A 15,216-nucleotide genomic window follows, 5' to 3' on the forward strand; every position below is an offset into this window, starting at 1 on the left:
ACTGGCTTTCATTGAGAACATAGAATGTCTTGGTGTAGTTTAATGAAAGACCAGCGTTTGACCAGGGCACCCATCACCAAGTACTAGAGAGAGTTAGTTCTCTTATAAATTAAAAAGAACAAGTAGGGATGATATCAATCTTATAATAGAATCTTTGGGTCTGAAACTAGATAGCGAAAAGCCAAAATCATAATAATTATACACAAACATAAATAGCAACATTCAACAGTAATTACCTAGATATTAAAATCAGCCTATGACGGCATAAACAGATAGTCCTTTACAATGCAATACAAAAGTTTGGAATACTGAATTACTTAGCAAACTTTAGAGAGCAAAATTTGGTCAAGTGGAGATGTGTCTTACACAATCTTGCACTATGTTTAATTTAGCCCTAGAAGAACTTCTGGGACGGCACAATATTTAACAAGAGCATCCAAATCATTGCATATGCGGATGACATACACATTATAGGGAAAAACAAATCTGCAGTCACAGAATGATTCCCACAGCTACAGAAAACTTCATAAACTATGATGCTTGTAACAAACATCCAGAAAACAAAATATATAGCAGTACCAGCAACTCCCCAGACAGGCGCAGAAGTTAATTATAAATGCACAAACCATCGAAATTGTAAGAATTTGAATATCTTGGTGTTCTTGTCAACAAAAAAAAACATGAACAATGAAATCAAAAGATGAATATTCCTTGGCCTATCAGAACAACTCGAATCAAGGAATATCTTGAGAATTACAAGTAAAATCTAAAATGTATAAAACTCTGATAAAACTAGTTTTAATATATGGCTGAAACTTGGACACTTACTAAAAATGATGAGAATCTACTGGAAAGTTTTGAACACATCCTAAGAACAATATAGTACTTTTACAGTGAACAAAATATAAAAACAAATAAAATCAATATATTGAGATAGGTGGGACATGTCTTAAGGATGAAAGATGAAGACCCAGTCCGAAAATTGATGTTCAAAAAACCTGTTGCACAGACACAACAAGAGAAGGATCTTTTAAGGAAAGCCAAAGTTCATCACTGACTTTAGAGCTATAAAGAAGAGAAAAATTAAGAAACCGGCAGTTTAAATAATTGAGGTGTCTTCAGAAACGTCAGGGACAGAACTAAGCCCTTTTTAGGATTTATATAGTCAATTTTTAAGTCATCATTAATATACCTTAAATTAAATGAACAAAGGACCATGTTCTGAAAAAATTCAATAAACCAATTCAGAAAGCATAAATGGAGAAACCTAACAATTTTAAGCATGGTAGGAAAAATAAAATTGTTTGCGAGTGACCTCTACAAAAACGCAACCTAATACATTGCAAAACCTATCCTGCAAAGTCATTGAACAAAATATAAATTCATGTGACATGTTTTTATCTGGAATTACGTGGTTGTTTTCAATTTGGTGGTCTATATTCTGCAGTAATAAATAACATTACTTGCAAATTAAAACAACGGCATTGTCAGTAACCTAAATACAGGCTTGATTATTTTGATTTAATTTTATGTTTACAAAAAACTAATATTCAAATGCTGACTTAATATAACAATACTTTGTGATGATTTCTTTGTCTTCAGTGAACCTAACAATTTTTAATGTGATAAACATAAGCCTTGTATTATCAATTTGATAAATCAGATATTTAGGAATGTGTTATAAATAGGAATAAGTTGACACCTTTGTTAAATATTAGACGTCACATTCCCCTCCTAAAAGTATATTGTTCTTTTCTCTGTTACTAAAATATAGAAGACAGACAACTTTTTTGGTTATTTTATGTTAACTTTCTTTTGTAAAAATTTTAATTGTAATTATTATCGACTGTTCTACTAGATTTTTCCATCCTTTCATTTACTTATCTATATTATGACTAACTAGTATGGAACTATTATTATATAAAACAACATGTCAAGAAACTAATCACAATAAAATGTATTAATTTATCAAACGATAATTAAAGTCGATTACAACAAGGAATTTTTGAGGATGAATTTATTGTGTCTGGATATGAATAATGCTCTAATAATGTTATTTATATCGTTTGAAAGTGTTCAATATTTCTGAGTTGTATAACACGATTTATAATCAATGTTGTTGAAAAATTTAAAACAGTAAAACTAATTTCAAGGTGAACGCTGAACTAATCAAAATAGTTTCTATTTTATTACTCTCAAAACAAGTTTATAGTTATGATAAAATAGTGTCAATTGAAAATCTACCTTGTTTTCAAAACAGAAATAGAACTTTCATAAGTGGATATCTTTATTTAATTTGCACAGGCTGTCTAACTGCCTACATAAAAATCTAGTCCTTGGATAAGAGATATTTGCTAATCAGTAATTTTAACATTTAAACATTGATCTGCCTGTCAGTTATATTTTGAGATATCTTAATGTTGAAACTAAATATTGTGATATCTTTATTACATAATTTCAAACATTTATTTCTTGCCAGAAAATCTTTTGATATAAAAAATAAATATATCGTTAGGTTCTAAAAAATATTACACCTCTTCATTAATAAATAAACCCTATCAGCTAAATCCTGCCTACACAATATGTAGCATATCCAGGAAATATGTTACCGATTTTGATTACCAAATATTTTTTAGTTACAGACAGGAGATTGTTAATAGACTGAAACCCTAAAACTGGGCTATGAATCCTGATAAAAATAAATTGCGAGGAAGCAGAACTACTACTTGCAAAACATGGCTTTTGCAACTTCGATAAAGAATTCAAAGAAATATCAAACACCTTCAGAAAATGTAACTACTCAAAACTAACAAAGGACAATGGCATAATGAAAGACTCCTATGCAAACTCTGCAAACATATATACTAGACCTTTTATGTGACCATCATAACTGGCCCACCAATATTAGAATCAGGAGTGGAATATGCGATAGCAGGTTTAAACAATAATCAAGCTGTAGGACCCCACAAAATATTAAGTATCTATGCAAACTCTTTAATAACATATACAATAGTGGAAAAATACCATCAGATTGGCTTTAGTCAACTTTCGCACCAATTCCAAAGAAGCAAAACACAAGTTGCTGCCAAGCTTAATAATCCACATACTCAAAGCGTTCTTAAAAATAATTCATAAGCGGATTTATAAGAAATGTGAAGAGAGAATAGGAGACCTTCAGTTTGGTTTCAAAAACGGTTTAGGAACACGAGAGGCACTTTTTTGCATGCAGTTATTGGTGCAAAAATGCTATGACCGTAGGAGGGTTGTCTTTATTTGCTTTATCGATAACCAAAAAGCTTTTGACAATGTAAGACATGATGTGTTAATACAGCCGTACTGGATAAGGATCCCCGACAGTCTATATATACAAAAAGTAGAAATAAGTAAGGGCGTGAGACAGGGTTGCATCCTCTCCCATCTGCTGTTGTAACATTTATGTAGAAAAGGGTCTTTCAACCTGGACAGCGGATTGAAAAAGGTATCGAAATACTTAAATGGAATTCCCCTAAATAATTTGCGAAATGATGATGATACAGCTAACATAGCAGACAACACAGAAGAATTACAAGAAATAGTAAATAATATTAATATGGTGGAAGAGGAATATGGTATCAACATTAACATCACAAAAACGAAAGAAATGATAATCAGCAGACAATCCCCTATGCAAGTACAGTTGAAAATAAAAAACCAACTTATAGACAGAGTTTATAAATTTAAATATCTTGGAGTTACCTTAAACAATAAATGGGACTGTGATGAAGAAGTGAAGATATGAGTAGCAATAGCTAGAAATACTTTAACCAAATTCATTAACTACCTTTGTCGGTGCGAAACTCATTTGGTCTCCGTATACTCGTCCTAAAATGGTCATTAATAATGTACGGTAGCGAGACGTGGTCATTTAAAAGTAAAATCGCAACACCACATTGAAGCATTCGAAATGTGGTGTCTCAGAAGGTTGCATAAAATTCCATGGGTCGACCATATTACAAATGAAGAGGTCTTAAGAAGAAGTAATACCCAAAGACAGCTTCTAAACATCGTTACAACAGCGAAAGGTCTCGGAAAATCTAGGCCATATTTTCAGGCGACAAATTTAAAAATCGTTTTAATGGACAAAACTGAAGGTCGGAGGGGACCAGGTCACAAACAACACCCATGGGTCAGATACATAGGAAACTCATGTGACATACTACAATTGTCGACCATGTATATGTGGATTAGTCAACCTCATATGCTATATACTGACCATGTAATAGTGGCATTTTCAACATATTAAAAAATATCAGGACCAGATAGTGTATTTAAATACGGCTGTGAAAAAGTTAAAATTAACATAAACAATATAAATTTATATTATGGAAATCATAAGAACACACTTTCATTTTAGTAGGAGCCCTGGTTGTTTTTTACTCCTCTTTAATTAATCTTATCTATGTAAAAACTGAAATTGCATGATTTTTTTTGTTTGTCAGATAATAAGTATAACATTAAAGTCTTAAACAAATGTAATTCAATGTGATGATAAATAACACAATATACACTGATAAGAAAAGCTTTATTTTTAAGCTGACTTTTTTTAAACTAGCCAACCTTGAACACTTAAATTTAGATGGTATTTTCACATTTAAGTGTTGCAAACAGTAAAGATAGAATCTCTGAAATCTTATCAGATATTTATAAAATAGTAAAATAACATTTAGTCAAATAAATTTTGATTTTTGAAATAAAAATAAATTGGAGTGCTATTTTTTTATAAACGTTTATACACACACCACAAACACACACTTTATATGCAAAATATATCTTTCAGACAAGCTTTCTGTAACTTTGATGTATTTTAGTTGTAAAATAACGCAAAAAGAAGTCTAAGTTCAAAAATTAAAATATATAAAACTCTGATAAGAGTTTAGCTTTAACGCAAGGGTCAGAAACTTGGACACTTACTCAAAAGGATAAGAATCTACTGGAAACTTTCAAAAGGAAAGCCTTAAAATCATATATAGAGCCATAAATGACAACCTGTTATGGATGACACATTTTAATTTTGAGCTATACATGTGGGGGCATGTGTTAGGGATGAAAGATGAAGAACTGGACCAAAAATCGATGTTTGAATAGCCTGTGAGTCACAAGACAATGCTGAAAGCCAAAAAACTCCCTCCAGGAAAATGTGGAAGCAGATCTACGGGTAGGTACTGAAAATAAAGTCATGAAGAAGACATGACCTGAATGAGGAATACTGAAAGGAGCTTTTAAGGGGATCCCAAGGCCCGTCAATGCTGTAGAGCAGCGGTGCCCAAACAGTCGATCGCGACAGCTTCTGGAGTCGATCGCAAAATATTCAGATTCTGATCGAAATATTCCATGCTTCTGAGGCAATCTGACCGCGTGACGTTTGGCGAATGTTACTGATTGTTCTCGAGTGTCCATTCTAGTAGAAGTTGAAGAATTAAAATAGCAATATTTAAAACATGAAATGGGTACGACAAATATCTCACATCAGGCTTACGGTTGGTACTCAGTAATTACGCAACATCTTACAAACAATTGGAAAGTATTTTCAGAAATCTACATATTTTAGTATCTAGGCTCCAATCTAATTGTAGTAGTCGGTAGTCGATCGCTTGTCTTTAAAATATTTTGTGATAGATCGCAGACACTGTAAGTCTGAGCACCTCTGCTATAGAGCTATAAAAAAAAAGAATAAAAGTCTAGAACAAGAAATTCTACTTATCAAAACAGGCTAGATTCTGAATTTGAGAGAATTTTTAAGTATAGGAAAGCAATACAAATACGTCAAGAAATGCATAAATGCAGGCACACAAGAATCCTTACATTGAACAGATTAACACAAAAAATAACACTAAGTGAGCTTGAACAAAATATGATTTTAAAGAACCGCAAGAAAATTTATAAGAAATTAGGAAACCAATTTGTAAGAAAAAAAAAACAAATGGGAGAATTTACTCCATAATACATGCACAAGCATGCAGAGTACTTACAGAAAACAAGGCATTTAATAATAATAAAAACAAGCAAAATAATCACTTCAGACTAAATTTGAATGTAAAGGAAGTATGCAACTTGCTAAAGAATGGTAAAGACCAAATTATGGGAAATATAGGATGAGCACTCATAAAAAGTGGAACTGATAAACTATATTCTCTATTGATAAATTAATCACAAAACCAACAATAACCGGTATAAATATTAACAATCTAAAAGAAAACATATCACTACCAAAGGAAAATTGATGAAGTTGATTACAAATCATCCTTGATAGTCAAAGAAATTGGAGGCCCGCAACAAAATAATGAACATAAGGAAAAGTATTAAGGAATACCTAAGAAAATACAATGAAAGACTGGTAGAAAATACAATCGAAAACATAAAAAACTATAAACTATAATAATAACCAAGAAGATGTACCAGAAGTCCTTCCGGAAGAGTAGAATCGACAATTACAAAAATGATAATCAGTAAAGCAGCTGGAATAGATGACCTAACAGTGGAACTGCTTAAATATGCTGGCAAAAAACTTGGAACATCTTAGCAGGCATATTTACGAACTGCCTAAGATCAAAATGCATACCAGACCACAGGAATACAGCAAACATAATTCTCATTAATAAGAAAGGTAGTTAAGAGGAATCAAAAACTACACACCTATAAGTCTACTAGCAATCATACACAAGATATTCACAAAGGTCATCAACAACACATTAACAAATGCATCAGATGCTTCACAGCCAAGGGAGCAAACTGGCTTCAGAAGAGGATTCAGTTCACGCTTTGAGAACTAATGAGTAGACCTAAATGCAGCTAGCAATGAAGTTGGCCTAAAAATTAACTTAACAAAAACAAAAACCATGTACAACGAGCTAGTGGATGTCCAAGATGTAATAATAAACAATATTGCACTTGAAACAGTAGACGAGTATGTATACCTGGGACAATTAATACATAAATCTGGCTCCTTACTCCCAGAAATCAAGAGAAGAATAAAACTGGCTTGGGCATCTTTTGGTAAAAATGCAGTTATATTTATATCCACGATGCCACTCTACCTGAAGAAAAAAGCATTTGATCAGTGTATACTACCAACCATGACATACAGCTGCGAAACTTGGAACTAAAGAAAGATATAATAGGGAAACTCAAAGTCACTCAAAGGTCAATGAAGCTATGCATGCTAGGTATAACAAAGAGAGATTGAAAAAGAATAGAATGGATCACACAGAAACCCAAGGTTACTGATGTAATCCAAATGAAAGAACTGACAATTGATAGTCTACTCGAATTACACTGTGGTATAGAAGAGACATCAAGAGACCAAGAAGACATCCAAATTTAAGATGGGACTATTACTTAAGGAAACAATCCAGTACAACATGGCACATGCAAGTGAAATGGATATAACAAATGAGGATAGAAAAAAGAAGACAAAAAGGAAGATATATTTATATACATCCTCTTCCTTGTCTTCCTTTTTTCTTCTTTTTTTTCTATCCTCGTTTGTCATATCCATACTTGTCTGGAGTCATCTATTCTTTGCAGATCTTTGCACTTAGTTATCTTGTTTTGAAATTAAGAGTTGACTCTAGTTCTAGCTGATTCCTTACTACTTTATTTCATAGTTTATCCATTCATGTGACACCTTTAACTGTTCAGAGATACTTCATCTCTACTGCTTGGATTTTAGTTTTTTGTTTTGGGTCATGATTCACATCCAAATGTTAGTATTGGTCTGTATATAACTTATGGACATTGATTGATGTTAGTTTTGAAATATCTTTGTATTTTTATAAAAGCGCTGTCCATTGCATATTATAATTTGATTGTTTTGTCTACTATGCCGTTTATTTTTAGTTCTTGTTTACTATCATTTTCTCTAGTGCTCAAGTCTACTCCTATATTTACAACTCTTTAGTTGTTATATATTTGATCCTTTGATTTATAGATTTATCTCTTGCATTTCTTCACTTACTACCAATACTTTTGTTTTTTTTATTATAAGAATATAATTTAAAAAATATCAGAAATTGTGTTATACAGAAGAATGAATACAAGGTAACCCCCATGTTATTTATTATATATCTATGTTTGACATAATAAAGCAATGTTCAAAAAAAGAGATCTGGGATTCTACTTTGGGATCTAAATAACAAGTCACTTGATGAAGCAAATCAATATTATGTAATAGGTTAATAAACAACTAAACCAAAAAGAGAATATATTACACTATAGTGAAGGTAGTAAAAATGTATAGTGGCAAAGTATGGTTATTAAAGGAAAGGTTGGAAAAATTATTAAAAGTCATAAAGATGGATTATTGGAGACAGCTAACAGGAAAATGAATAAATCAGTAAAATCAGTCATACTGATGAAATATGAACCAAGCAATTTGTAAGTAAGTATATATATAGGAGGGAGAGAGCAAGGCAGATTTAAAAAATGCCCATATGGTACTCATCAAACTACTATAAGACAAATTCTTGAAAAATATTGTGAGTATAAGCAAAACATGTATCAGATGTTTACAGATTTAAGATAGGCTTTTGATTTAATTAATAATCCAAAACTATGAAATTCAATGGTTGAGCTGGGTATACCTAAGAATCTAGCTGCGGTAATGTAAATGTGTGTAAGTAACTCCTTTGAACAAGTTAGAATATCATAGAGGGAAAACATCAAATGCTTTCTGCATAAATTGTGGACTTATGACAGGGAGATCCACTATCCCCATTGTTGTTTAGCCTAATATGTCATGTGAATAATTTATCCGAAAAGCAATCCAGACATAGTTGCTAAGGGAGCAAAGATCATTCTCGCTGTTAATGATAACATAGATGTAGTAACACAATCAGAATTAGAAGTTAATGATATTTTTTCAAAACAAGAATGATGTAGGAGCACCAATCACCAATGACAACAAAGTAGAACAAGAAGTTCAAACATGAATAATGGTCAGATCTTTTTTTTGCAATGCAACATCTAATTAGATCAAAACTTCTCTCACGGGTACACAAATACAGTTATACAAAACCATAATACAACCAGCCATTGTGTATGGAAGCGAAACATAGATGCTAACGAAAAAGAAGCAAATAAATTGCTGGTTTGGGAACATAAAATACTTCAATTAATATATGCTCCTTGCAGAGATAGTATGACAAACAAATGTAGGTACAGACACAATGAGTTAAGAGTATCTTTTAGAAAGGAAAATCTAGTGAGATATATAAAGTTACTACAATCTCCTTATAAATAATGTGTTTTGGGAAATACCAGATGGAAGAATGTCTATAGGATGGCCTAGAAAAGGTGGAAAGATGTAATTAGAGAGGATCTGGAGAAAATTGGAGTGAGACAATGGAAAAAAGGACTGACGGAACATGGAAGGTAATTGTAAATACAGTAAACATTCACGAAGAGTTGTAACATGTGGTCATCAAACTAATGCAAACATATGATAGTTACCTCAAGAGATTTTGTGGTGGCCAAAAAGCGTTTCTTCTTTAAATGTGTGAACATTTAGATAGTAGGAGTATTATGGAGTAAAAACTATTCATATTGAAAGTAATCATATTACTGTATTTATAATAATTCAAATATTGGATATTGTTCTGTTGCCGAACAAATAAAGGCACATTTTCTCTAATAGTGCAAACATGTCACATCCTAATTCATTTGGAATGGGAAACAACTTAAAATTAACAAAAATAGAAACAATTGTAATGCATATTCATGTTGAAACTTTCATATCCCATCACACAAGACAGTCCACCTAAATTAACAAACAATGATTTTAACTACTTGTGGGGAATAATGCATTAATAAAATTGCAATAGTGTTGAAACATTTTTTTAATTCAGTAAATGTTTAATATGTTTAGGAATGTGAAATTTGTTCATAATAGACTTGTTAATTAATTATAATGACCACTGCCAGGATTTAACTAGAAGAATTACAAATACTAGAAGAAAATAAAACAAAATTAAATAAGAATTGATTTATTAATATGTAACTCTTGAGAGAACACAAAATACATCATGGCCAGTATATAGTAATATAGTAATGAGGAAAATTTTAAATTACAAATGAAAAAGATTTGAATATTTTGAAAAAAAAAACATGTGTCACAGGAGGCAACAAAGTGACAAGAAAATAAAATAAACACCAAGACTAAAAACTGAAAGGAAAATACCTAGAAAATAGAATCTTGAAATGTAGTACTTGTTATTTTTACTGAGCAAATATATTTACGTACAATATTGTGTAAAGTTTATGATGTACACATTATGTTTAAGCAACCAATAATCAAATATTTTTAGCCATATGAAGAATGGATTTAATTTTACAGTGTGACCTTGTATGGTTGTGTAGGTATACCTATAAAGAGTGGATGACCTATAAAATGGCCTGAAATCTACTTGCAAATGTAGATTTATTTTATATAATTCACTTTCCAATATTTATTATCAAGAAGATATCTTTATTGATGTTATTTACTAATCCTATTTAATGGAGAAATGAGTCACATGTTCATTTCACACTTTCTCTACATATATATTCTTTTATAAAACATACCTATCATTGTCTTTGTCATTAATAATTTGTAAACAAATGTCACTTATCTCAAATTTTATAACAATGTTGATATAATCTTGTTGAAAAACGCAAAGATAAGAGACACATGTTTTTTTTTAAAATGTCCAATTTGTCCAAATATTTGGTAGAATTTAATGTAGATTAATGGACATGGTAAACAAGTAAATCACAAATTCGACTCCTCATTCCCAATCTGAAATTTCATTTAGTTGAATCACAGATTTCATAAATTTATACAAGATGAAATTTGAAAATTTTCAAGTATAAATTATTAATTTTAAGCGTATTAGCAGTAGATTCAAATTTAAGCGTATATAATTCTAATTATTTTAAGGTGTCCACAAAAAGCTAAATTATTTTGCCAAATATATTTGGATTGGAAACGGACATGAAATACACCTGGAGTACTTCATGTTTCATAAAAATGAGGTAAACTACACACATCAACAATGTCTACAGATAGATTTTTCCAACCAGTACTGCCCAAACCAAGGATAAATATAATCGAACCAAAACCTCTTATCATACATATCAATTCTTATAAAATTATAGAATCCTAAGAAAAATCATTGAATGATTTTTGTGAAACTGCCAAACAATTTTCTCAAATTTCAAATCAATGATTGTTCTTCTACGAGACTCATTCTTCCTTCAATTTGGACTTGCATTATGTTAAGAAGTAGTAATATATAGCAATATGTTATATAAACCCAACTATTTGAGGTAAAAATCTACAAGCTAAAAAAGATGATTTGATATTTTTTATAAGAAAGTAACAAAGGAGGACCTGCAATGATTGCATTATGTAACAAAAATACTTTTTTGAGTTTGACAGAGTTCTGATCAGTAACAAACAGCTTGTGTTTTACACTCAAATGACATGGATTGTAATACCTTTTAAATAAGCATGAGATGTAAATTGGTTACAAATGAGCAGAAAAAATGGATGGCCTAAATATTAATTCTAGATACAAAACTGTATTATATAGTTGAATAAACACTTTTTAGCATTAAACATAAGATTATATTATTTTTAAATGTTATAAAATATCAGTAGATTATGTTGATGAGTGTAGAACTAAAATATCCAACTTAACCAAAAAGTTCATAAAAATAACATTTTAGCAAGTTATTCTGCTGACGCAACTCATACTTAAATTTCCTACAAAAGGAACAATAATATTGAAATGAAATATTTACTTAGTATCCTATTTGTCCTGAGGTATAAACCGGAAAACTGGTGTTCTACACTCGTCGTCTGAGTCATAATAAAACTGTTTGGTACTAATTCCTAGTTGTACTCTTTTCACAGCCTCACTAACTAAACTTCCATCTCTGAGGAATTTTTGTAAAAGTTCGTAAGGATCCTCATTGGTAATTTCCTGTGTTTTGTGTTTACCAATACAATTCGGATCACAACACCGTCTGTCACTACATTTGGGGGGTCTGCTGTATGGAGATGCTCTAGAAGATCTCTTTGATATACTGCGGGCTCGAGTCATAGGCTTGTATTGTATTGTAGCAGATGCTGTTGATAATCGCAGATTTTCCTTTATTTCTAAAACTAGGCCTTCGATATCTTTTGAAGAAATACTGAACTGAGAATTAGCGTTAGACGTCATATTACACATTTCGGCTGACGGCATTTCTATTCTTTGGCGTATTTCCATGAATTTCACACTTTTATTGTTTTGTAAACACTATTTCAAAACACAAATTAATAAACAACAATCTTACCGATTGCACTACCTTCCCCTCCAACAAATAAATACAATATAACTATTGTAACGAATGTGAAACGTGGGCTACGAAGTTGAAACAGTATATCAACCTCATCAATTACTGCTTGTTTGGGTGCTTTCATAAAAACATGCGCCAACAAAAAGTAGTTCCACTTAAATATTGACGAATACGCCCGAATACCGTCCAAATGAAAACAATTATGTTCGCACAACACTTTTCTATGACTTTTTAAAACAGTCTGGACTAAACTAGACTTATTTTTAAAATTATTAACTTCATCAAAAATTATGTAAACAAACCATTTCCAGGCACTAAAACCGTACAATCAAGGCTATTCTTGTTGATGTTGTTTTGTTACCGACTGACGTCAAAAATAGTGTCATTGGTGGGGGGGCACTGTTTATTTACATTTCCTAGACTGTTATCGGTGAACCGAGAGCGGAACGACGACGACGGATGTATGGATTTTCGATAGTGACAGGGTAGAACTAGCATTTTTCAAGTTAATAAATCAAAAGAGAGCGAGGACATGTAAGATTTCATTCAGCAGCACTGTTCGGCTGATATTATTACCTCTTTTTGTTTGATATAATAGGTTTTATGAATACATTCTGAATTGATATAAGTTTGTTATTATAATATAATTTATTCCTCTAAAAATTTTAATTAGTAGATATTCTGCATAACCTGCTCAATTTTTTGTCTTTAATTGCCATTCAATCAAATGTGAATTAAAATAAAGAAAAATAAAAATACGTTAAGTGTTATGAGAAATGGACTTATTATTGATAACATATTAAAAAGCCCTAATGTGAATATAGGCCATTGATTATGTACTTTAGAAAGGAACTACAACCCCAAATATGAAAAAACCACGGAGTGCGACCATTTAAAGGGGTGCGTTTTGGAGAAATAGGTGAATTTGTCCCTATGCACTAGGGTGCATTTGGGTAACTTCTGTGAACGTTTTCCACATATACATCTACAGAAAAGTTGTTCAAAATTACATGTCCTATCGAAATATCACCTTTCAAAGTTAAAAATAATTTTTTTTTTTTGACAGAAATATATTCAAAAACGAAGCAAACAAAAAACGAGAACATACGCAATTTTTCTCTTAGTCCCCGTAACTTTTTTCCACGAGGGTATAGGTATAGGCATTGCTGTACATAAAAATTTATCGTTTCTCTTCAAAATAACATTTGGTAGAAGTCTTTAGGATTTACTGTATCTGAGATATGATTTTTCAAAATTTGACACTCACACCATTTTTGGGCCATTTTCCCTATTTTTTTGCAAAAATTGTTCTATAACTCTTTTCTACGCAGTTTTAGATATATGCAATTTTATATTAAATAAAAAGAAAACATAATTACCTTTAAAATGTTCTGCTACAGAAGGCTCTAGGACTAATTTTAACAGGTTGACCGCCAGCGTCTTTCTCCTTGCATTACCAACGAGTCATTTGAGTACCACATATGGTATACCACCAGCATTGAGTACCGCATATAGTGTTCTACAAAATTCTAAATATGTCTCCATTAATTCCATAACCACTTTCTAGGATACAGATATACCAGGCTGAGCTTCTTTTCCAGCATAAACTTTATATTGCAAAGTGTAAAAAGGGTCTGTGCACAACTTAAAAATTTTAACCCCATACTGATGCCTTTTGTCTTGCAGGTACTGCCTAAAACTTAGCCTAACTTGAAATGGTACCATTGACTCATCTATACACAGTAACATTTCGGGAATTACACAGTTATTAAACTTATCCACTAGTAAGTCAATAAGGGGCTGAACCTTGTGAAGCCGATCTCCGGGAACCTGTGTTGAGTTATCTGAAATATGAAACATGCTGCAAATAAATATATTTTAGTTATTAAAACCTGATATAAAATGTTGTAATAGTACCTCAAAATCAACTCAAATCGGTTTCTGGTCATGCAGTCTGTTAGTTTGCTATTATATAACTGTGTTTTTTCCAATAATGAGCCAAAGAGGGCACATCTACTAAACCCATCCACATAAGTATCCACAGCTTTTAATTCTTGCATTTCTCTTTACATTGGGCCCTCCAAGACATTGTTGAGCATAATTGTTTGTTTGATTTACTAACAGAGATACCACTTCTTCATAAAAAAAAAACAGAAGAAATCAAAAGGGCTGGAATCTTGCATTGTATCTATTAGATCGGGGTTTACGCCTACTTCTTTGGAATTCGTATAATATTTTATATTTTTAATCCTTTGCTGATCAGATATTTGCCAATCTTCCGATATGGAAACATTCTCAGGTGCTGGTTATTGCTCAGTATTTAACTCTTCATTTCTCAAAACTTCATTTTCACTAATTTCATCACTGTCTAGTGCATACTCTGGCTCCGCTGGGTCACTGTCATAAAACTGCGACATAGACGATGATCCGCTTCGTATTTCTACAGTCTCAAACAAATGCAGTAATCTCTTCGTTTCTTTGGAATCTATTATTACAATTTACAATCTCGACTGCATTGGAAAGTAACAACAGACAACTACAGAAATCTACAGGTCGGTAAATATTAGAATATAGTATTTTATTGTGAGTACCAGAGGTGGCACTCATGGCTCCCTGATTAAAACATCACTCTTGGGGCCATGAGCACCAACATAGGTACTCAGGTTAAAAATGGTGTGAAATACTTAAAAAGATATTAATTAAAAAATTGCTAATAAACATTTTTGTTCAACAATGTCTGAGTAATAATGGAAGTGCCCTAAATAAGATGATATAAAATGGGGAATGCTGACTTAAAATACTATGCTCTGCTGACGATGATGTCCTGGTAGCGGAAAAATAAGACGATCATTAAAGGTT

This window comes from Diabrotica undecimpunctata, chromosome 10 (assembly GCF_040954645.1).
Source record: "Diabrotica undecimpunctata isolate CICGRU chromosome 10, icDiaUnde3, whole genome shotgun sequence".
NCBI classification, from domain to species: domain Eukaryota; kingdom Metazoa; phylum Arthropoda; class Insecta; order Coleoptera; family Chrysomelidae; genus Diabrotica; species Diabrotica undecimpunctata.